The sequence below is a fragment of the Pan troglodytes genome, chromosome 7, assembly GCF_028858775.2.
Source record: "Pan troglodytes isolate AG18354 chromosome 7, NHGRI_mPanTro3-v2.0_pri, whole genome shotgun sequence".
Lineage (NCBI taxonomy): Eukaryota > Metazoa > Chordata > Mammalia > Primates > Hominidae > Pan > Pan troglodytes.
The window spans coordinates 51,687,438-51,711,084 of NC_072405.2; the positions used below are offsets into that span (position 1 = coordinate 51,687,438).

The 23,647-nt window shown below is 40.9% G+C and overlaps 1 long non-coding RNA gene across 2 annotated transcripts in view; it reads left to right on the plus strand.

The window, feature by feature from the left end:
* The first annotated feature begins 719 nt into the window (after positions 1-719).
* LOC134810857 (uncharacterized) overlaps positions 720-23,647 on the plus strand; it is a 117,145-nt gene continuing 94,217 nt past the window's right edge. The window contains exon 1 of one of the 2 annotated variants that reach the window (XR_010159507.1): positions 720-791. This is a non-coding gene — a long non-coding RNA (uncharacterized LOC134810857). The remainder of the gene's footprint in view (positions 792-23,647) is intronic. The other variant, XR_010159505.1, reaches the window with a different exon arrangement.

Here is a 23,647-nt window from a genome sequence, read left to right on the forward strand (position 1 = left end):
TGTGTTAATTTTTTTTTTGTTTACCCAAAGATCATTCAGAAATGGTGTTTAGTTTCCATATATTTGTGTAGTTTTGAGGTTTCCTCTTGGTATTGATTTCTAATTTTATTCAAAATTAGAATAAAATTACTGTGGTCTGAGAAGATATCTGATATGATTTTGGTCTTTTTAAATTTGATTTAAAGTTCATTTTAAGTGAAGACTTTCCTTGTGGATTTTTATCCTCGATGATTTGTCTACTGCTGTCAATGGGTGTTGAAGTGCCCTGCTATTACTGTATTGCTGTCTGTCTTTCCTTCAGTCTATTTGTATTTGGTTAATGAACCTAGGTTTCCAGTTTGGGGTGTATATATTTTAAGAATAGTTATATCTTTTTGTTGAATTGTTGAATTGAATCCTTTATCATTATGTAATAACCACCTTTTTTTCCCACTGTTCTTAATTTAACATCTGTATTATCTGATAAAAGTACAACTGCTTCTGCTCATTTTCATTTTCTGTTTGCATGGTACACCTTTATCCACCCCTTGACTTTCAGTCTAAGTGTGTTTATTCACTAGGTGATTCTCTTCTTGGCAGCAAATGGATGAATCTTGTTGTCTTACATTCAATTTGCCATTCTCTATCTTTTAAGTGGAGCACTTAGGTCATGTACATTCAAGGTTTTCATTGATACTTGAGATTTTGTTCCTGTCATAGTGTTGTTACCTAGTTTCTTCAGAGTCTCAATTGTGTCATCATATTGTTACCTAGTTTCTTTGGAGTCTCAACCACTTCATAGGATTTGTGAGGTTTGTACTGATATGTTTTTTTAAAATTTTAACAATTATTTATTTATATATTTGTGTGAGACATTGTCTCACTCTGTCATCCAGGCTGGAGTGCAGTGGCATGATCTTGGCTCACTGCAACCTCCACCTCCTGGGTTCAAGCAATTCTCCTGCCTCAGTCTCTTGAGTAGCTAAGATTACAGACATGTGCCACCACACCTGGCTAATTTTTTTTTGTATTTTTAGTAGAGATGTGGTTTCATCATGTTGGCCAGACTGGGCTCAAACCCCTGACCTCAAATGATCCACCCACCCCAGCCTCCCAAAGCACTGGGATTACAGGCCACTGCTCCTGGCTAACAATGATTTTTGATGCAGAGGTACATGTGCTTGATCATTGCAAGGGTATATTGCACCCAGTTAGTGAGAATAGTACTCAGTAGGTAGTTTATCAATCCATACTCCTCTTTCTTCCTCCTCACTCTAGTAGTATATATATTTTATTCCCATGTTTATGTCTCAGTGTGGTGAATGTTTAGCTTTCACTCATAAGTGAGAACATGTGGCATTTTATTTTCTGTTTCTGTGTTAATTTGCTTAAGATTATAGCCTCCAGTTTTATCCATGTTGCTGATAAGAACATGATTTTATTCTTTTTATGGTTGTGTAGTATTCCAAGGTGTATATGGACCACAATTTCTTTTTTTTTTGTTTGTTTAATTATGCTTTAAGTTTTAGGGTACATGTGCACATTGTGCAGGTTAGTTACATATGTATACATGTGCCATGCTGGTGCGCTGCACTCACTAACTCGTCATCTAGCATTAGGTACATCCCCGATGCTTTCCCTCCCCCCTCCCCACACCCCACAACAGTCCGCAGAGTGTGATATTCCCCTTCCTGTGTCCATGTGATCTCATTGTTCAATTCCCACCTATGAGTGAGAATATGTGGTGTTTGGTTTTTTGTTCTTGCAATAGTTTACTGAGAATGATGATTTCCAATTTCATCCATGTCCCTACAAAGGACATGAACTCATCATTTTTTATGGCTGCATAGTATTCCATGGTGTATATGTGCCAGATTTTCTTAATCCAGTCTATCATTGTTGGACATTTGGGTTGGTTCCAAGTCTTTGCTATTGTGAATAATGTCGCAATAAACATACGTGTGCATGTGTCTTTATAGCAGCATGATTTATAGTCCTTTGGGTATATACTCAGTAATGGGATGGCTGGGTCAAATGGTATTTCTAGTTCTAGATCCCTGAGGAATTGCCACACTGGCTTCCACAATGGTTGAACTAGTTTACAGTCCCACCAACAGTGTAAAAGTGTTCCTATTACTCCACATCCTCTCCAGCACCTGTTGTGTCCTGACTTTTTAATGATTGCCATTCTAAATGGTGTGAGATGGTATCTCATTGTGGTTTTGATTTGCCTTTCTCTGATGGCCAGTGATGGTGAGCATTTTTTCATGTGTTTTTTGGCTGCATAAATGTCTTCTTTTGAGAAGTGTCTGTTCATGTCCTTCGCCCACTTTTTGATGGGGTTGTTTGTTTTTTTCTTGTAAATTTGTTGGAGTTCATTGTAGATTCTGGATATTAGCCCTTTGTCAGATAAGTAGGTTGTGACAATTTTCTCCCATTTTGTAGGTTGCCTGTTCACTCTGATGGTAGTTTCTTTTGCTGTGCAGAAGCTCTTTAGTTTAATTAGATCCCATTTGTCAATTTTGGCTTTTGTTGCCATTGCTTTTGGTGTTTTAGACATGAAGTCCTTGCCTATGCCTATGTCCTGAATGGTAATGCCTAGGTTTTCTTCTAGGGTTTTTATGGTTTTAGGTCTAATGTTTAAGTCTTTAATCCATCTTGAATTGATTTTTGTATAAGGTGTAAGGAAGGGATCCAGTTTCTGCTTTCTACATATGGCTAGCCAGTTTTCCCAGAACCATTTATTAAATAGGGACTCCTTTCCCCATTGCTTGTTTTTCTCAGGTTTGTCAAAGATCAGATAGTTGTAGATATGCGGCATTATTTCTGAGGGCTCTGTTATGTTCCACTGATGTATATCTCTGTTTTGGTACCAGTACCATGCTGTTTTGGTTACTGTAGCCTTGTAGTATAGTTTGAAGTCAGGTAGTGTGATGCCTCCAGCTTTGTTCTTTTGGCTTAGGATTGACTTGGCAATGTGGGCTCTTCTTTGGTTCCATATGAACTTTAAAGCAGTTTTTTCCAATTCTGTGAAGAAAGTCATTGGTAGCTTGATGGGGGTGGCATTGAATCTGTAAATTACCTTGGGCAGTATGGCCCTTTTCATGATATTGATTCTTCCTACCCATGAGCATGAAATGTTCTTCCATTTGTTTGTATCCTCTTTTATTTCCTTGAGCAGTGGTTTGTAGTTCTCCTTGAAGAGGTCCTTCACATCCCTTGTAAGTTGGATTCCTAGGTATTTTATTCTCTTTGAAGCAATTGTGAATGGGAGTTCACTCATGATTTGGCTCTCTATCTGTCTGTTGTTGGTGTATAAGAATACTTGTGATTTTTGTACATTGATTTTGTATCCTGAGACTTTGCTGAAGTTGCTTATCAGCTTAAGGAGATTTTGGGCTGAGACAATGGGGTTTTCTAGATATACAATCATGTCATCTGCAAACAGGGACAATTTGAATACCCTTTATTTCCTTCTCCTGCCTAATTGCCCTGGCCAGAACTTCCAACACTATGTTGAATAGGAGTGGTGAGAGAGGGCATCCCTGTCTTGTGCCAGTTTTCAAAGGGAATGCTTCCAGTTTTTGCACATTCAGTATGATATCGGCTGTGGGTTTGTCATAGATAGCTCTTATTATTTTGAAATACATCCCATCACTACCTAATTTATTGAGTATGATATTGGCTGTGGGTTTGTCATAGATAGCTCTTATTATTTTGAAATACATCCCATCAATACCTAATTTATTGAGAGTTTTTAGCATGAAGGGTTGTTGAATTTTGTCAAAGGCTTTTTCTGCATCTATTGAGATAATCATGTGGTTTTTGTCTTTGGCTCTGTTTATATGCTGGATTACATTTATTGATTTGCGTATATTGAACCAGCCTTGCATCCCAGGGTTGAAGCCTACTTGATCATGGTGGATAAGCTTTTTGATGTGCTGCTGAATTCGTTTTGCCCATATTTTATTGAGGATTTTTGCATCAATGTTCATCAAGGATATTGGTCTAAAATTCTCTTTTTTGGTTGTGTCTCTGCCTGGCTTTGGTATCAGAATGATGCTGGCCTCATAAAATGAGTTAGGGAGGATTCCCTCTTTTTCTATTGATTGGAATAGTTTCAGAAGGAATGGTACCAGTTCCTCCTTGTACCTCTGGTAGAATTCGGCTGTGAATCCATCTGGTCCTGGACTCTTTTTGGTTGGTAAGCTATTGATTATTGCCACAATTTCAGCTCCTGTTATTGATCTATTCAGAGATTTGACTTCTTCTTGGTTTAGTCTTGGGAGAGTGTATGAGTCGAGGAATTTATCCATTTCTTCTAGATTTTCTTTTTTATTTGCGTAGAGGTGTTTGTAGTATTCTCTGATGGTAGTTTGTATTTCTGTGGGATCGGTGTTGATATCCCCTTTATCATTTTTTATTGCGTCTATTTGATTCTTCTCTCTATTTTTCTTTATTAGTCTTGCTAGCGGTCTATGAATTTTGTTGATCCTTTCAAAAAACCAGCTCCTGGATTCATTAATTTTTGGAAGGGTTTTTTGTGTCTCTATTTCCTTCAGTTCTGCTCTGATTTTAATTATTTCTTGCCTTCTGCTAGCTTTTGAATGTGTTTGCTCTTGCTTTTCTAGTTCTTTTAATTGTGATGTTAGGGTGTGAATTTTGGATCTTTCCTGCTTTCTCTTGTGGGCATTTAGTGCTTTAAATTTCCCTCTACACACTGCTTTGAATGCATCCCAGAGATTCTGGTATGTTGTGTCTTTGTTCTCGTTGGTTTCAAAGAACATCTTTATTTCTGCCTTCATTTCGTTATGTACTCAGCAGTCATTCAGGAGCAGGTTGTTCAGTTTCCATGTAGTTGAGTGGTTTTGAGTGAGATTCTTAATCCTGAGTTCTAGTTTGATTGCACTGTGGTCTGAGAGATAGTTTGTTATAATTTCTGTTCTTTTACATTTGCTGAGGAGAGCTTTACTTCCCAGTATGTGGTCAATTTTGGAATAGGTGTGGTGTGGTGCTGAAAAAGATGTATATTCTGTTGATTTGAGGTGGAGAGTTCTGTAGATGTCTATTAGGTCTGCTTGGTGCAGAGCTGAGTTCAATTCCTGGGTATCCTTGTTAACTTTCTGTCTCATTGATCTGTCTAATGTTGACAGTGGGGTGTTAAAGTCTCCCATTATTAATGTGTGGGAGTCTAAGTCTCTTTGTAGGTCACTCAGGACTTGCTTTATGAATCTTGGTGCTCAAGTATTGGGTGCATATATATTTAGGATAGTTAGCTCTTCTTGTTGAATTGATCCCTTTACCATTATGTAATGGCCTTCTTTGTGTCTTTTGATCTTTGTTGGTTTAAAGTCTGTTTTATCTGAGAATAGGATTGCCACCCCTGCCTTTTTTTATTTTCCATTGGCTTGGTAGATCTTCCTCCATCCTTTTATTTTGAGCCTATGTGTGTCTCTGCACGTGAGATGGGTTTCCTGAATACAGCACACTGATGGGTCTTGACTCTTTATCCAATTTGCCAGTCTGTGTCTTTTAATTGGAGCATTTAGTCCATTTACATTGAAAGTTAATATTGTTATGTGTGAATTTGATCCTGTCATTATGATGTTAGCTGGTTATTTTGCTCGTTAGTTCATGCAGTTTCTTCCTAGTCTCGATGGTCTTTACATTTTGGCATGATTTTGCAGCGGCTGGTACCGGTTGTTGCTTTCCATGTTTAGTGCTTCCTTCAGGAGCTCTTTTAGGGCAGGTCTGGTGGTGACAAAATCTCTCAGCATTTGCTTGTCTATAAAGTATTTTATTTCTCCTTCACTTATGTAGCTTCTTTTGGCTTGATATGAAATTCTGGGTTGAAAATTCTTTTCTTTAAGAATGTTGAATATTGGCCCCCACTCTCTTCTGGCTTGTAGAGTTTCTGCTGAGAGATCCGCTGTTAGTCTGATGGGCTTCCCCTTGAGGGTAACCCGACCTTTCTCTCTGGCTGCCCTTAACATTTTTTCCTTCATTTCAACTTTGGTGAATCTGACAATTATGTGTCTTGGAGTTGCTCTTCTCGAGGTGTATCTCTGTGGCGTTCTCTGTATTTCCTGAATCTGAACGTTGGCCTGCCTTGCTAGACTGGGGAAGTTCTCCTGGATAATATCCTGCAGAGTGTTTTCCAACTTGGTTCCATTCTCCCTTTCACTTTCAGGTACACCAATCAGACGTAGATTTGGTCTTTTCACATAGTCCCATATTTCTTGGAGGCTTTGCTCATTTCTTTTTATTCTTTTTTCTCTAAACTTCCCTTCTCACTTCATTTCATTCATTTCATCTTCCATTGCTGATACCCTTTCTTCCAGTTGATTGCATCGGCTCCTGAGGCTTCTGCATTCTTCACGTGGTTCTTGAGCCTTGGTTTTCGGCTCCATCACCTCCTTTAAGCACTTCTCTGTATTGGTTATTCTAGTTATACATTCTTCTAAATTTTTTTCAAAGTTTTCAACTTCTTTGCCTTTGGTTGAATGTCCTCCCATAGCTCAGAGTAATTTGATCGTCTGAAGCCTTCTTCTCTCAGCTCGTCAAAGTCATTCTCCATCCAGCTTTGTTCTGTTGCTGGTGAGGAACTGCTTTCCTTTGGAGGAGGAGAGGTGCTCTGTTTTTAGAGTTTCCAGTTTTTCTGTTCTGTTTTTTCCCCATCTTTGTGGTTTTATCTACTTTTGGTCTTTGATGATGGTGATGTACAGATGGGTTTTTGGTGTGGATGTCCTTTCTGTTTGTTAGTTTTCCTTCTAACAGACAGGATCCTCAGCTGCAGGTCTGTTGCAGTACCCTGCCGTGTGAGGTGTCAGTGTGCCCCTGCTGGGGGGTGCCTCTCAGTTAGGCTGCTCGGGGGTCAGGGGTCAGGGACCCACTTGAAGAGGCAGTCTGCCCATTCTCAGATCTCCAGCTGCGTGCTGGGAGAACCACTGCTCTCTTCAAAGCTGTCAGACAGGGACATTTAAGTCTGCCGAGGTTACTGCTGTCTTTTTGTTTGTCTGTGCCCTGCCCCCAGAGATGGAGCCTACAGAGGCAGGCAGGCCTCCTTGAGCTGTGGTGGGCTCCACCCAGTTCGAGCTTCCTGGCTGCTTTGTTTACCTAAGCAAGCCTGGGCAATGGTGGGTGCCCCTCCCCCAGCCTCACTGCCGCCTTGCAGTTTGATTTCAGACTGCTGTCCTTGCAATCAGTGAGACTCCGTGGGCGTAGGACCCTCTGAGCCAGGTGCGGGATATAATCTCGTGGTGCGCCGTTTTTTAAGTCCGTGGGAAAAGCACAGTATTCGGGTGGGAGCGACCCGATTTTCCAGGTGCCATCCATCACCCCTTTCTTTGACTCAGAAAGGGAACTCCCTTAACCCTTGCACTTCCCAAGTGAGTCCATGCCTCGCCCTGCTTCAGCTCGTGCATGGTGTGTGCACCCACTGACCTGCGCCCACTGTCTGGCACTCCCTAGTGAGATGAACCCGGTACCTCAGATGGAAATGCAGAAATCACCCGTCCTCTGCGTCACTCACGCTGGGAGCTGTAGACCGGAGCTGTTCTTATTTGGCCATCTTGGCTCCTTGGATCCACATTTTGTTTATCCAATCTACTGTTGTTGGGTACCTGGTTTGATTTTCCATGGCTTTGCTATTGTGAATAGCACAGTAATAAACATATGAGCACAAGTAGGTTTTGGTATAATAACTTATTTTCTTTTGGGTATATTCCCAGTAATGGGATTCCTGGGTCTAATGGTCTCTCTGTTTTAAATTCTTTGAGATATCTCAAAACTGCCTTTCCCACCAACAGTGCATAAACATTCCCTTTTCTCCACAGCCCCACCAGCATCTGTTGTTTTTTGAGTTTTTGGTAATAGCCATACTGACTGGTGTGTGATGGTATTTATTGTGGTTTTGATTTGGATTTGTCTTATGATTACTGATGCTGAGCAGTTTTTTATATATTTTTGGCCACTTGTATGTGCTTTATGATGTTATGATTCTTTTGTTTCCATGTTTAGAATTATTTTGAGCATTTCTTGTAGGGTTGGTGTAGTGGTGACACATTCACTTAGCATTTGCCTGACTTTGAAATACTTTATCTCTCCTTCATTTGGCAGGATATAAAATTTGGGGCTGGCATTTTTGCTTTAAGAAGGCTTAAATAGGTCTTTAATTTACTGGTCTGTAGACTATCTGCTGAGAAATCTGCTGTTAGTCCAATGGGATTTACTTTATAGATGATTTGATGCTTTTTTCTATGTGCTCTTAAGATTTTTTTCATGTTGACTTTGGATAGGCTGATGACTGCATGCCTTGGTGATGTTCACCTTGTAAAGTATCTTCTAGTTATTCTCTGAGCATCTTGCATTTGCATGCCTACATCTTTATCAAGACCATGAAAACTTTCCTAAAGTGTCTCCTCAAATACGTTTTCCAAGCCTTTAACATTTTCTCCCTGAGGCATGCTTATAACTGGTGGGTTTGGTCACTTTACGTAATCCCATATTTTTCAAAGGCTTTGTTCACTTTTGAAAATTCTTCTCTTATTTTTATGTGAGTAGGTGAATTTGAAAGACCACTCTTTATGTTCTAAAATTCTTTCTTGTGCTTGATCCTAGGACAGTGTGAAAACTTTTGACTGTATTTAACTTTTCATTTTCAGAATTTCTGCTTTTTCAAATTTGTCTTTCCTTTTACATTTTAAACTGTTTTTGGTGTTTTGATTTTTTAAAAAATTTTAACTTTTATTTTAAATTCAGGGGTACATGTGCAGGATGTGCAGGTTTGTTATATAGATAAACGTATACCATGTTGGTTTGCTGCACAGATCATCCCACCACTCAGGTATTAAGCCCAGCATCCATTAGCTATTTTTCCTAATCCTCTCCCTTTTTCCACCCCCTGCCCTCCTACAGGTTCCAGTGTGTCCCCCTGGCCAGTGTGTTTCCATGTGTTCTCATAATCTATCTCCCACTTAGAAGTGAGAACATGCAGTATTTGGTTTTCTGTTCCCACATTAGATTGCTAAGGACACTCACCTCCAGTTCCATCCATGTCTCTGCAAAGGACATGATCTCATTCCTTTTATGGCTGCATAGTATGCCATGGTGCATACTTAACATATTTTCTTCATTTAATCTGTCATTGATGGGCATATATGTTTCTTCCACACCTTTGCTATTGTGAATAGTGCTTCAATGAATGTATGCGTGCATGTGTTTTTATAATAGAACAATTTATATTCCTTTGGGTATATACCTAGTAATGGGATTGCTGGGTTGAATGGTATTTTTGCCTCTAGACCTTTGAGGAATCCCCATACTGTCTTTTAAAATGGTTGAACTAATTCATACTCCCACCATCAGTGGAAAATCATGCCTTTTTCTTCACAACCTCACCAGCATCTGTTGTTTTTTTGACTTTTAAATCATAGCCATTCTGACTGGTGTGAGATTGTATCTCACTGTGGTTTTGATTTGCATTTCTCTAATAATTAGTGATTTTTTTCCATATGTTTGTTGGCCACATGTATGTTTTCTTTTGAGAAGTGTCTTTGCCCACTTTTGAGTGGGGTTGTATGGTTTTTTTCTGATAAATTTGTTTAAGTTTCTTATAGATCCTGGATATTAGACCTTTGTCAGATGGGTAGATTGCAAAATTTTTTTTCCCATTCTGTAGGTTTCCTGTTTACTCTGCTGATAGTTTCTTTTGTTGTGCAGAAGCTCTTTAGTTTAATTAGATCCCATTTTTCAATTTTGCTTTTGTTGCAATTGCTTTTTTGTCTTCATCCTGAAGTCTTTGCCCATGCCTATTTCCTGAATGATATTGCCTAGGTTTTCTTCTGGAGTTTTTACAGTGTTTGGTTTTTCATTTAAGTCTTTAATATTGAGTTGAATTTGTATATGGTGGAAGGAAATATTCCAGTTTCAATTATCTGCATATGGCTAGCCATTTCTTCTAGCACTATTTGTTAAATAGGGAATTCTTTCCCCATTGCACATTCTTGTTAAGTTTGTCAAAGATCAGATGGTGGTAGGTGTGTGGTCTTATTTCTGGGTTCTTTATTCTGTTCTTTTGGTCTGTGTGTCTGTTCTTGTACTAGTACCGTGCTATTTTGGTTACTGTAGCTCTGTAGTACAGTTTGCATTCAGGTAGTTTGATGCCTCGAGCTCTTTTTTTTTTCTTTTTACTTGGGATTGCCTTGGTTATTCAGGCTCCTTTTTGGTTTCATATTAATTTTAAAATAGTTTTTTCTAATTCTGTGAAGAATGTCAGTAGTAGTTTAATGGGAATAGCATTGAATCTGTAAATTGCTTTGGGCAGCATATTAGTCTGTTTACACACTGCCATATAGAACTACCTGAGACATAGTAATTTATAAAAAAAGAGGTTTAATTGATTCACAGTTATGCATGGCTGGGGAGGCCTTAGGAGACTTATGATTATGGCAGAAGCTGAAGGGGAAGCAAGGCACATCTTATCTAGTGGCAGGAGGTAGATAGCAAGGGGGGGAATGGCCATACACTTTTAAACCATTAGACCTTGTTAGAACTCACTATCATGAGAACAGCATGGGAAAAACCACTCTCATGATCCAGTTACTTCCTACTAGGTCCCTTTCTTGGCATGTGGGAATTACAACTGGACATGAGATTTGGGTGGGGACATAGAGCCAAACCTTATTATTTAACTCCTGGATTCTCCTAAATCTCATGTCCTTCTCACGTTTTGAAACCAATCACACCTTCCAAACAGTCCCCCAGCCTCTTAATTTATTCCAACATTAACTCAAACGTTCAAGCCCAAAGTCTCATGTGACACTATGCAAGTTCCTATCACCTATGAGCCTGTAAAATAAAAAAAAACAAGTTAGTGATTTCTTAGATACAATGGGAGTACAAGCATTGGGTAAATGCTCCCATTCCAAATGCAAGAAATTGGCCAAAACAAAGAAGTTACAGGCCCCATGCAATCCAGAACCCAGCAGGGCAGTCATTAAATCTTAAAACTCCAAAATAATCTCCTTCAACTCCATGTCTCACATGCAGGCCACACTGACACAATGCACGGCCTTCTAAGGCCTTGGGCAGATCCTCCCCAGTGATTCCACAGGGTAGAGCCCCTGTGGCTGCTTTCTTGGGCTAGCATTGAGTGCCTGTGGCTTTTCCAGGTGCATGGTGCAAGCTGTCAGTGGATCTATCATCCTAGGTTCTGGAGCATGGTGGCCCTCTTCTCATGGCTCCACCAGGCAGTGCCCCAGTGGGCACTCTGTGTGGGGCCTTCAACCCCACATTTCCCCTCTGCACTGCCCTAGTAGAGGTTCTCCATGAGGGTTTTGCCCCTGCAGCAGACTTCTGCCTGGATGTCCAGGCGTTTCCATACACCCTCTGAATTCTAGGCATAGGCTCCCAAACTGTTGCCTTCTGTGCACCCACAGGCTCAACAGCATGTAGAAGCCACCAAGACTTGGGACTTGCATCCTCTGAAACTACTGTCTGAGCTGTACCTTGGCCCCTTTTAGTCACAGCTGGAGCTGGAGCAGCTGGTACACAGGGCACCATATCCCAAAGCTGCACAGAGCAGCAAGGTCCTCGGCCCAGCCCACAAAAGTATTTTTCTCTCCTAAGCCTTCAGGCCTTTGATGGGAGTGGCTGCCATAAAGATCTTTGAAATGCCCTGGAGACATTTTTCCCATTTTCTTGGTTATTAACATTCACCTTCTCTTTTCTTATGGAAATTTCTACAGGCAACAGCTTGAATATTTCCCCAGAAAATCCATTTTTGTTTTCTAACACATGGTCAGGTTGCAAGTTTTCCAAACTTTTATGCTGTTTTCCTTTAAAACATAAGTTCCAATTTCAGACCATCCCTGTGAACACACATGACTGTACACATTCAGAAACAGCCAGGTAATGTCTTGAATGATTTGCTGAGCTGCTTAGAAATTTCTTCTTCAATGGGTACCGTGGATCATGCCTGTAATTTCAGCACTTTGGGAGGCCAAGGTGGGGATGACTTGAGGTCAGGAATTTGAGAACAGCCTGATCAACATGGTGAAACCCCATCTTTACAAATCATACAAAAATTAGCTGGGTGTGGTTTCATGTGCCTGTATTTCCAGCTACTCAGGAGGCTGAGACATGAGAATTGCTTGAATCCAGGAAGCAGAGGTTGCAGTGGGCCATGATCACACCACTGTACTCTAGCCTGGGTGACAGAGCAGAACTCTCTCAGAAAAAAAATTTGTTCTGCAAGATACCCTAAATCATCTCTCTGAAGTTCAAAGTTCCACAGTTCTCTAGTTTAGGGGCAAAATGCTGCCAGTCTCTTTGCTTAAGCATAGCAAGAGTGACCTTTACTTTACATCCCAATAAGCTCCTCACTTCCATCTGAGTTCACCTCAGCCTGGACTTCATTGTCCATATCACTATCAGTATTTTGGTCAAATCCATTCAAAAGTTTGTAGGAAGTCCCAAACTTTCCCCAATATTCCTGTCTTCTTTTGAGCCTTCCAAACTGCTCCAACCTCTGCTCATTACCCAGTTTCTATGTTGCTTCCACATGTTCAGGTACCTTTATAGCAGTGCCTTACTCCCAGTATCACTTTTTTGTATTAGTCTGCTTTCACACAGCTATAAAGAACTACCTGAGCCTGGGTAATTCATAAAGAAAAGATGTTTTGTTGACTCACAGTGACACATATCTGGGGAAGCCTCAAGAAATGTACAATCGTGGCAGAAGGTGAAGAGAAGCAAGGCACATTTTACACAGTGGCAAGAGAGTGAGGGGGGAACTGCCACACACGTTTAATCCATCAGATCTCATGAGAACTCAGTATCATGCAAACAGCATGCGGGGGTGGGGGTTGCTCCCATGATAAAATTACCTTGCACCAAGTTCCAATCTCCATGTAGGGATTACAATTCGACTTGAGATTTGGGCGTGAACCTAGAGCCAAACCATATCAGGTAGTATGGCCATTTTGATGATATTGATTCTTTATCCATGAGCATGGAATGTTTTTCCATTCGTTTGTGTCATCTCTGGTTTTCTTGAGTAGTGTTTTGTAGTTCCTGAAGAGGTTCTTCACTTTTCTTGTTAGCTGTATTCTTAGGTATTTTCTTGTATGGCAGTTGTGAAGGAGAATTCATTTACTATTTGGCTCTTGGCTTGCCTGTTGGTGTATAGGAATGCTGGTGATTTTTGTACATTGATTTTGAGTTCTGAGACTCTGCTGAAGTGGCTTTTCAGTTTCTTCTGTGAAGTTATTGGGCTGATATGATGGGGTTCTGTGAAATAGGAATAGAATCATGTCATCTGCAAACAAAGATAGTTTGACTTCTTCTCTTTTTATTTGAATATGCTTAATTTCTTTCTTTTGCTTGATTGCCCTGGCCAGAACTTCCAATACTGTGTTGAATAGGAGTGGTGAGAGAGGGAAACTTTCTCTTATGCCAGTTTTCAAGGGAAATGCTTCTTCTTCTTCTTCTTTTTTTTGAGACAGAGATTTGTTCTTGTTGCCCAGGCTGGAGTACAATGGTGCTATCTCAGCTCACTGAAACCTCTGCCTCCAGGGTTCAGGAGATTCTCCTGCCCCAGCATCCTGGTGTTTTGGGTAGCTGGGATTACAGGCATGAGGCATCATGCCTGGCTAATTTTGTATTTTTAGTACAGATGGGGTTTCTCCATGTTGGTCAGGCTGGTCTCAAACTCCTGACCTCAGGTGATCCACCCACCTCGGCCTCCCAAAGTGGTGGGATTACAGGCCCGAGCCACTGCACCTGGCCCTCAAGGGGTCAAGATAGATTAAGCTTCTATCTTTTGCTTATTCAATATGATATTTGCTGTGTGTTTGTCATATATGGCTTTTATTATTTTGAGGTTTGTTCTTTCAATACCTGTTTATTGAGAGTTTTTAAAATGAAAGGATGTTGAATTTTGTCAATGGCATTTTATGCCCCTATTGAGATAATCATGTGGTTTTGTCTCTAGTTCTGTTTATGTGATGAATCACATTTGATTTGCATGTGTTGAGCCAGCCTTGCATCCTGGGAATAACTTCTGCCTGATTATGTGTTGCGGGAAGTCAGGGACCCCAAACAGAGAGACAGGCTGAAGCCATGGCAGAAGAACATAAATTGTGAATATTTCATGGACATTTATTAGTTCCTCAAATTAATACTTTTATAATTTCTTACACCTGTCTTTACTGCAATCTCTGACATAAATTGTGAAGATTTCATGGACATTTATCCCTTCCCCAATCCATACTCTTGTGATTTCCTATGCCTGTCTTTACTTTAATCTCTTAATCCTGACATCTTTGTAAGCTGAGTATGAATGATGCCTCAGGACCCTGTGATGATTGCGTTAACTGCACAAATTGTTTGTAGAGCATGTGTATTTGAATGATATGAAATCTGTGCACCTTAAGAACAGGATAACCGTGATTTTCAGGGAACAAGGGAGATAACCTTAAAGTCTGGCTGCCTGTGGGCAGGAAGGACAGAGCCATATTTCTCTTACTACCAAAAATGGGTAAGATAAATATCACTGAACTCTTTCCCCAGTAAGGAATATTAATAATTAACAGCCCTGGGAAAAGAATGCATTCACAGAGGAGGCCGCTGAAGTGGCCGCTCTGGGGGTGTCTGCTTTATGCAGATGTAGATAGGGATGAAACATGCCCTCGTCTCCTGCAGTGCCCCCAGGCTTGCTAGGATTAGGAAATTCCAGCCTGGTGAATTCTAGTCAGACCAGTTCTCTGCTCTTGAAGCCTGACAATGCGTGCACAGTGGGACATAGAAGTTCATTAGTGATTCTAGTTTCACCCTGACCTTCTGCCTTGTGATCTTTTGTTGCCCTTGAAGCATGTGATCTCTGTGACCCACACCCTATTTGTGCACTCCCTCCCCTTTGAAAATTCCTAATAAAAACTTGCTGGTTTTACAGCTCAGGGGCATCATGGAACCTGCCGACATGTGATGTCTCCCTGGGCACCCAGCTTTAAAATTTCTCCTTTTGTACTCTGTCCCTTTATTTCTCAGACTGGCTGACAATTAGGGAAAATAGAATAGAACCTACATGAAATATTGGGGGTGAATTTTGCCCAATAATTATGGTGGATAGGCTTTTTGCTGTGGTGGATAAGCTTTTTGCTGTGGTGATGGATTCAGTTTGCCAGTATTTTGTTGGGGATTTTTGCATTGATGTTCATCAAGAATATTGGACTGAAGTTTTCTTTTCTTGCTATATCTCTGCCAGGGTTTGGTATGTTGGCCTCATAGAATGAGTTATGGAATTTTTTTTTAATGTTTTTTTTTTGGAATAGTTTTGGAATAGTTTTTTTTTTAATGTTTTGGAATAGTTTCAGTAGGAATGGTACCAGCTCTTCTTTGTACCTCTGGTAGTATTAAGCTGTGAATTCATCTGTTCCTGGGCTTTGTTTTTGGTTTGTAGAGTATTTTTTACTGTCTCAAGTTCATAACTCATTATTGGTCTATTCAGGATTCAGTTTCTCCGTGCTTCAGTCTTCAGAGCATGTATGTGTCCAGCATTTTATCCATTTCTTCTCAATTTTCTAGTTTATGTGCATAGAGGTTTTTGTAGTATTCTCTGATATTTGTATTTCTTTGGGGTCAGTGGTGATACACTTCTTATTATTTCTGGTTTTGTCTACTTGAATTTTCTCTCTTTTCTTCATTAGTCTAGCTAGTAGTCTCTATTTTAATAATTTTTTTCAAAAAGCCAACTCCTGGATATGCTGATTTTTGTTAAGGGTTTTTTGTGTCTCTATCTCTTTCCGTTCTGCCCTGATCTTGACTACTTCTTGCCTTCTGCTAGCTGAGGGGTTTGTTTGTTCTTGGTTCTCTAGTTCTTTTAGTTGTTATTTACATTATTAACTTGAGATCTTTCTAGCTGTTTGATGTGGGCATTTTAGTGCTACAATTTTCCCTTTTAACACTGCTTTAGCTGCATCAAGGAGATTCCCAGATGTGTTGTATATTCTCATTAGTTTGAAAGAACTTCTTGATTTCTGCCTTAAGTTTATTATTTACTCATTCAGAAACAGGTGGTTCAACTTCCATGTAGTTATATGGTTTTGCATGTATTTCTTAATCTTGAGTTCTAATTTGATTGTGCTGTTCTCTGAGAGACTGTTTATTATTATTTCAGTTCTTTTGCATTTGCTGAGGAGTGTTTTACTTTCAATTATGTGGTCAATTTTATACTAAGTGCCATGTGGTGATGAGAAGGCTGTATATTCTGTTGTTTGGGTGTGGCGAGTTCTGTACCTATCAGGTTCACTTGATTCAGAGCTGAGTTCAGGCCCTGAATATGTTTCTTAATTTTCTGTCTTGATGATCTGTCTAATATTGTCAGTGGGGTGTTAAAGTCTCTCACTATTATTGCCTAGGAGTCTAAGTCTGTTTGTAGGTCTCTAAGAACTTGTTTTATGAATCTGGGTGCTCCTGTACTGGGTTCATAGATATTCCAGATAGTTAGCTCTTCTTGTTGAATTGAGCCCTTTACCATTATGTGATGCCCTTCTTTGCCTTTTGGATCTTTGTTTGTTTAAAGTCTGTTTTTTCAGAAACTAGGATTGCAACACCTGCTTTTTGTTTGGTAAATTTTCCTCCATCCCTTTATTTTGAGCTTATGTGTGTCTTTGCACATGGGATGGGTCTCTTGAAGGCAGCATACCATTTGTTCTTGGTTTTTTATACAGCTTGCTATTCTGTGTGTTTTAATTGGGGCATTTAGCCCATTTACATTTAAGGTTAGAATTATTATTTGTGGATTTGATCCTGTCATCATGATCCTACCTGGTTATTTTGTAGACCTGTTTATGTGGTCTACAGTGTCACTTCATAGTGACACTGGTCTGTGTACTTCAGTGTGTTTTTATAGTGGCTGGTAATGGTTTTTCCTTTCCATATTCAGTGCTTTCTTCAGGAGCTCTTGTAAGTCAGGTCTGCTGGTAACCAATTACCTCAGCATTAGTTTGTCTGAAAAGGATCTTATATCTTATTTGCTTATAAAGCTTAGTTTGGCCAGATATGAAATTCTGGGTTGGAAATTCTTTTAAGAATGCTGAATAGTGGCCTTCAATCTATTCTGGCCTTTAGGGTTTCTGCTGAGAAGTCCACTATTTGTCTGCTGGGCTTCCCTCTGTAGGCAATGTGGCCTTTCTCTCTGGCTGCCCTGAGCATTTTTTCCTTCATGTGGACCTTGGAGAATCTGCTGATTATGTGTCTTGAGGATGATTTTTTTTGTGGATTATCTTACTGGGGTTCTCTGCATTTTTGAAATTTGAATGTTGGCCTGTCTAGGTAGATCAGGGAAGTTCTCCTCGATGGTATCCCAAAATGTTTTCCAAATTGGTTTTATTCTCCTCATCTCTTTCATGTACCTCAGTCAGTTGTAGATTCAGTCTCTACATAACCCCATATTTCTGTGAGGTTTTGTTCATTCCTTTGTTCTTTGTTTTTATTCTTGCCTGCCTGTCTTATTTCAGGTCAGTCTTCAAGCTCTGAGATTCTTCCCTTTGCATGGTGTATTCTGCTACTAGTACTTGTGATTGCATTATGAAGTTTGTTAGTGTGTTTTTCCGCTCTATCAGGTCAGTTATGTTTCTCTCTATGCTGGCTATCAGCTCTTGCATTGTTTTATCATGATTCCTATCTTCCTTACAAGGGGTTGCAAGTGGCTTTTTTAGCTCAGTGCAGTTCATTTTTACCCACATTGGAAGCCTACTTGTGTCATTTCAGCTATTTCTAGCCTCAGTCCAGTTCTGAATCCTTGCTGGAGAGGTGGTGTTGTGGCTATTTGGAGAAAAGGGGGCACTCTGGGTTTTTGAATTTTTATATTTTTGCACTGATTCTTTCTCATCTTTGTGGACTTATCTACCTTTGATCTTTGAGGTTCCTGATCTTAGGTTTTTTTTTTTTTTTGGATGTTTATTTGCTTGGGTGCTTTTCTTTCAGCAGTCTGGCCACTGTTTCATAGGGGTGCTGCAGTTTGTTGGGGTTCCATTCTAGACCCTTGTTGCCTCAGTTTTTCCAGTACCTGGAAGTATCACCGGAGAAGGCTGTGAAACAGCAAAGATGGCATCCTGCTTCTTCCTCTGGTAGCTTCATTCCAGGGAGCCTGAATGCACCTATAGGAGTGGGCTGGAGGCCTGGGTTGGAATACCTCACCCAGTCAGAGGGAAAGGGATCAGGGACAAACTTGAAGATGCAGTCTGGCTGAATTTTGTAGAGCAGCTATGCTGTATTGGGGATCCCTTCAGCCTCCCAGTTGGTTTGGATCCTTTAAGGTTCACAGGTTGGATCAGCTCAGATGCCCAAATAGGAAAGGTGGTGGCCTGCTTCACCCATCAGGCACTCCATCCCAGGGAGAAATTAGAACTTTGTTTGCAATAGAACATGAGCAGTGGTGACCAGAGGCTTTGGCTGGGAGAGCCAGCAAGGAGGAATGGATCTGAGTCCTGTTTAAAGAAGCAGTCTGGCCACTTCTCAACAAAACAGCTATATCATGCTGTGGAATTGCTTTTTGCCTTGTCTGCTTATACTCTCCAAAGCCCACAGGCTTGAATGGCTGAGTCATCCAAACAGCAAAGATGATGACCCACCCTTCCCCACAAGCACTTTTTGGCAGAAAGATATCAGAACGCTGTCCATAGTATACAGGTGAGGGTGGCCAGAGGCCTTGGCTAGGAGGACTGACCTTGTGAGAAGGAGTAGATCAGGGACCCATTTAAAGAAGCAGTCTGGCCATGCCTCAACAAAACAGTCATGACAGGCTGTGGAACCACCTTTGCCCTGTTGGTGTTGGACTCTCCCTAGGCCTAAGGCTGGAATGGCTGAGTTGTCCAAACAACCAAGGTGGCAGCCCATCCCAAGGAGAGATCAGAACTCTGTCTATAGAATATGAGTGGGAGGGGGTGGCTGGAGACCCAAGTTGGGAGGTCTCACCCAGTGAGGAAGAATGGATTGAGGTTTCACTTAAGCAGTCTGGCCACGTTCTGGCAAAGCAGCTGTGCTGCACTGTGAGGACCTTTTCTCATTTGTACCATCTGGACTCTCCAAATCCTGCTGGCTGGAACAGCTGGGTTGACCAAACAGCAAAGATGATAGTGTGCCCCTTGTCTTGGGGGTTCCATCCCATCTCAGGCAGGCTCCACCCTGTTTTTAGTGGCTGGCTGGAATTCCAAGCCAATGGGTCTTATCTTGTGACATGCCATGGAAGTGGGGCCCGCAGACTGCTGCTGCTCAGCTCCTTCAATTCTGCCCCCTTCCTAGGGGTATGTACGGACCTTTGACCTTGCCTGAGTTGCAGTCACCTTTGTCAGGGATCCTGGGCTCAGAGTCTATAAAGCTCCTGGGTTTCTGTGCATGCCTGAGCAGTTGCTCTGCCAAGACTCCACACAGCTGTGTGTTGGACCCAAGGCCCCTGTAGTGTGGGCTCACAAGGTAATCTGCTGATTGGAGGGTTGCAAAGATCTGGGGGAGAAGTGTAGTTTCCCTGGGGTTGCACATTGACTCACTGCTTTTCTTGGCTGGGGGTGAGGGGCTCCCTTTCCAAATTGTTAATCTGATTTCTTTGTGGTGGTTTTCAACTCTCTTGGATCTCATTGGGCTTTCTTACAAGCCATAGTTTGCCATTTGTGGAATTGGTGGAATTTGTCCTTTCAGAATTTTAATTTTGTTTAGGACCCATGTCTAGACCGCTAGTGTGATCCTTATGGGTGCTGCAACACTCTGTTTTTTGTGATGCCAGAGTTCTTATTCTGATTTTTTTTCATCTGGAGAAGCTGTCATTTATTGTTTTTGAATTTACTTCTGTTCAGATGGGGATTTTACCCCCTCGAGGGTTTATTTCATATTTTGAGTAGCATTTTTTTTGGCTTTGCTTCTTTATGCTATTAGGGGGCAAAGCTTTGTTTGAATTCCTTGGTAGTAGATAGGCTTTGTGTAGTGGTGTTCTCAGATGCTGGTTGTTTTGTAGCATGTAGTAGTGGTGTACTGTGCATGTGAGTAGGCTTGCTGTCTTCTGCAGAGATGGATAGGAGGCTCATCATTTTTTATAGCAGTGTGAACTTCTGTCAGCAGGAATTATTTTAAATTCTGCCGTCCATCCTATAGACCAGTAGGTGGCACTTGTAAGAGCTAGCCGAATGCTGCACAGATGTGTCAGCATAAGCTGTAATCACTTCTGCAGACTGGCATCAAAGTCAGTAGGTTGTACTTGCAAGAAAGAGGCAGCTTCAGTGGTGGCAGTGAGATTTTTACTTGGCCATTTAAAACCAGGAGAAGTGCCAGGGTATCTCAGTGATGGGCAGGGCTGTGGAGCTCCTGGGGATCCCTGTCCAGTTCTTTGCTACCAAGGTGACTAGAGTGGGCAATGCTGCTCATGGCTGGGTTGGTATGTCAGTGAGCAGGCTCTTGAAGGCAGGCATAAGTATCAACCTTTGCAGCAGTCTAGGCACAGCTCCCAGGCTGCTGGAGCAACTCTTAAGGGAGGAATAGAGGTGTCTGTCCACCACAGAGCCTACTGAGGGGAAGAAGGGCATGGCCCAGAGTGTTCAGCATAGTAGGTGGCTGTGGGATCCACCTAATTCCCACACCCCTGACCTGAAAGTTCTCCCTCCAGGCGCTAGCTGCCAGAATGCTTAGACTGGTTCCAAAGAGTCTACATTCAGATTGTTGAACAGTTCCAGAAACTGTAGCTATGAGGCCACACCCTCTCAGGACTAGTCTTGTGATGAAAGGCGGGCCCAGCTCCTATGCCACAGCATACATTCACACAACAGTCTTCTCTGTGTTCTGTCAGTGGGAATTCCTCCCCTGCTGGAGGTCACATCACAAATCTCATCTTCATGCACCTGAGTGATTGTGTTGAGTCCTGGGGAACTGGGATAAAGTCAGTAGGTTTTTCCCCTGGCCACACAGGCTGTAGCACCTGCTGTGATCAGAAGGGGTAAACAGCTTCCAGGCCACCAAAAGAACACTCAGGTGTGGCAACAGCAACTGTGCCACATATCTCAACTTCCTGTGAGAATGGGAAGGCAGGCAGTCTTGGGATGAACTGGCAGGCATGGGATGTGTGGCTTGAATGTACTTCAGTCCCACCACAATGGTGGTGGAACCTGTTTAGGGAGCAAGAGAGTGCCTTGGGCCCCACTCATTCCCTGGCCTGACAGGCAACAGCAGCATCACCTCAAAGTAGGATGCAAAGCCTTCAGGGATGGGCACCAAAATTGTGCTTTGCTACAGCAGCCCAGCACATGGAAGTCCTTCATGTTTTGTTTAAATGCATACATTTGTAAACATTGCCAGCAGGAGTTTGAGGGATGGAGAAGGTGTACTTATATACCTCAGCATGTTTCATTTTTCTTTTTATCATGCAAGGAGTTGATTTGGTTCAGGCAAATATTCATTGAAGTTTAAAATGTACATACCTCACCATGCAGTAAACACCTGTTTAATGTCTGACCTGCTCAGATTTCATTTACTTGCACTGATAATGCTTTTTTGTTTTATTTATTCATAACATTTTACATATTTATCAGGTACCTGTGATTGTTACATTCATAGAATGTATTATAAAGCCAGGAGTATTTGAGGTATCCATCAACTTGAGTGTTTGTCATTTTTTGTGTTGGTACCATTTCAAGTCTTCTAGCTACTTTGAAATATACTCTGCTATCTGAAGTCACCCAACTCTGCTATCAAACATTAGAATTTATTTCTTCTAACTGTATGTTTGTATCCATTAACCAGCCTCTCTTCATCCTCCCTTCTACCCTCACATCTTCCCAGCCTCAGGTAGTTATCATTCTCTGTCTTCATGAGATCAACATTTTTAGCTCCTCCAAATGAGTGAGAACATACAAGATTTGTCTTTCTCTGCCTGGCATGTTTCACTTAGCATGGTAACCTCCAGCTACATCCATGTCATTGTAAATGACATCTTATTTTTTCAATTACTGAATAATAATCCATAATGCATATATACCACATTTTCTTTATCTGTTTTATTGATACTTCTGTTGATTTCATAGCTTTGCTGTTGTGAAGAGTGCTATAAACAATTGAGTGCTGGTATCTCTTGGATATACTGTTTTCTTCTCTTATGGATAAATACCCCATAGTGGGATTGCTAGATTGTATGATAGTTCTACTTATAGCTTTTAAATAAATGTTTACGCTGTTTTTCATAGTAGTTGTACTAATTTACATTCCCACAAACAGTGTATAAGCATTCCCTTTTTCCGCATCCTTGCCAGTATCTGTTTTTGTTAGTTGTTGTTTTTGCTTGTTTTGTCTTTCTAATCATTTTAGCTGGGGTAAGATGATGTCTCATTGTGGTTTCAATTTGCATTTCCCTGATGATTAGTGATGTTGAGCGTTTTCTATGTAACTATTGGTCATTAGTTTATTTATTTATTTATTTATTACTTTTGATTATGAATCCTCCTGGAACTTGATTTTTTTTAAATTTATTATTATTATACTTTAAGTTTTAGGGTACATGTGCACAATGTGCAGGTTAGTTACGTATGCATACATAGTCATGCTGGTGCACTGCACTCACTAACTCGTCATCTAGCATTAGGTATATCTCCCAATGCTACCCCTCCCCCCTCCCCCCACCCCACAACAGTCCCCAGAGTGTGATGTTCCCCTTCCTGTGTCCATGTGTTCTCATTGTTCAATTCCCACCTATGAGTGAGAATATGTGGTGTTTGGTTTTTTGTTCTTGCGATAGTTTACTGAGAATGATGTTTTCCAATTTCATCCATGTCCCTACAAAGGACATGAACTCATCATTTTTTATGGCTGCATAGTATTCCATGGTGTATTGTGCCACATTTTCCTAATCCAGTCTTTCATTGTTGGACATTTGGGTTGCTTCCAAGTCTTTGCTATTGTGAATAATGCCACAATAAACATACGTGTGCATGTGTCTTTATAGCAGCATGATTTATAGTCCTTTAGGTACATACCCAGGAATGGGATGGCTGGGTCAAATGGTATTTCTAGTTCTAGATCCCTAAGGAATCACCACACTGACTTCCACAAGGGTTGAACTAGTTTACAGTCCCACCAACAGTGTAAAAGTGTTCCTATTTCTCCGCATCCTCTCCAGCACCTGTTGTTTCCTGACTTTTTAATGATTGCCATTCTAACTGGTGTGAGATGGTATCTCATTGTGGTTTTGATTTGCATTTCTCTGATGGCCAGTGATGGTGAGCATTTTTTCATGTGTTTTTTGGCTGCATAAATGTCTTCTTTTGAGAAGTGTCTGTTCATGTCCTTCACCCACTTTTTGATGGGGTTGTTTGTTTTTTTCTTGTAAATTTGTTTGAGTTCATTGTAGATTCTGGATATTAGCCCTTTGTCAGATAAGTAGGTTGTGACAATTTTCTCCCATTTTGTAGGTTGCCTGTTCACTCTGATGGTAGTTTCTTTTGCTGTGCAGAAGCTCTTTAGTTTAATTAGATCCCATTTGTCAATTTTGGCTTTTGTTGCCATTGCTTTTGGTGTTTTAGACATGAAGTCCTTGCCTATGCCTATGTCCTGAATGGTAATGCCTAGGTTTTCTTCTAGGGTTTTTATGGTTTTAGGTCTAACGTTTAAGTCTTTAATCCATCTTGAATTG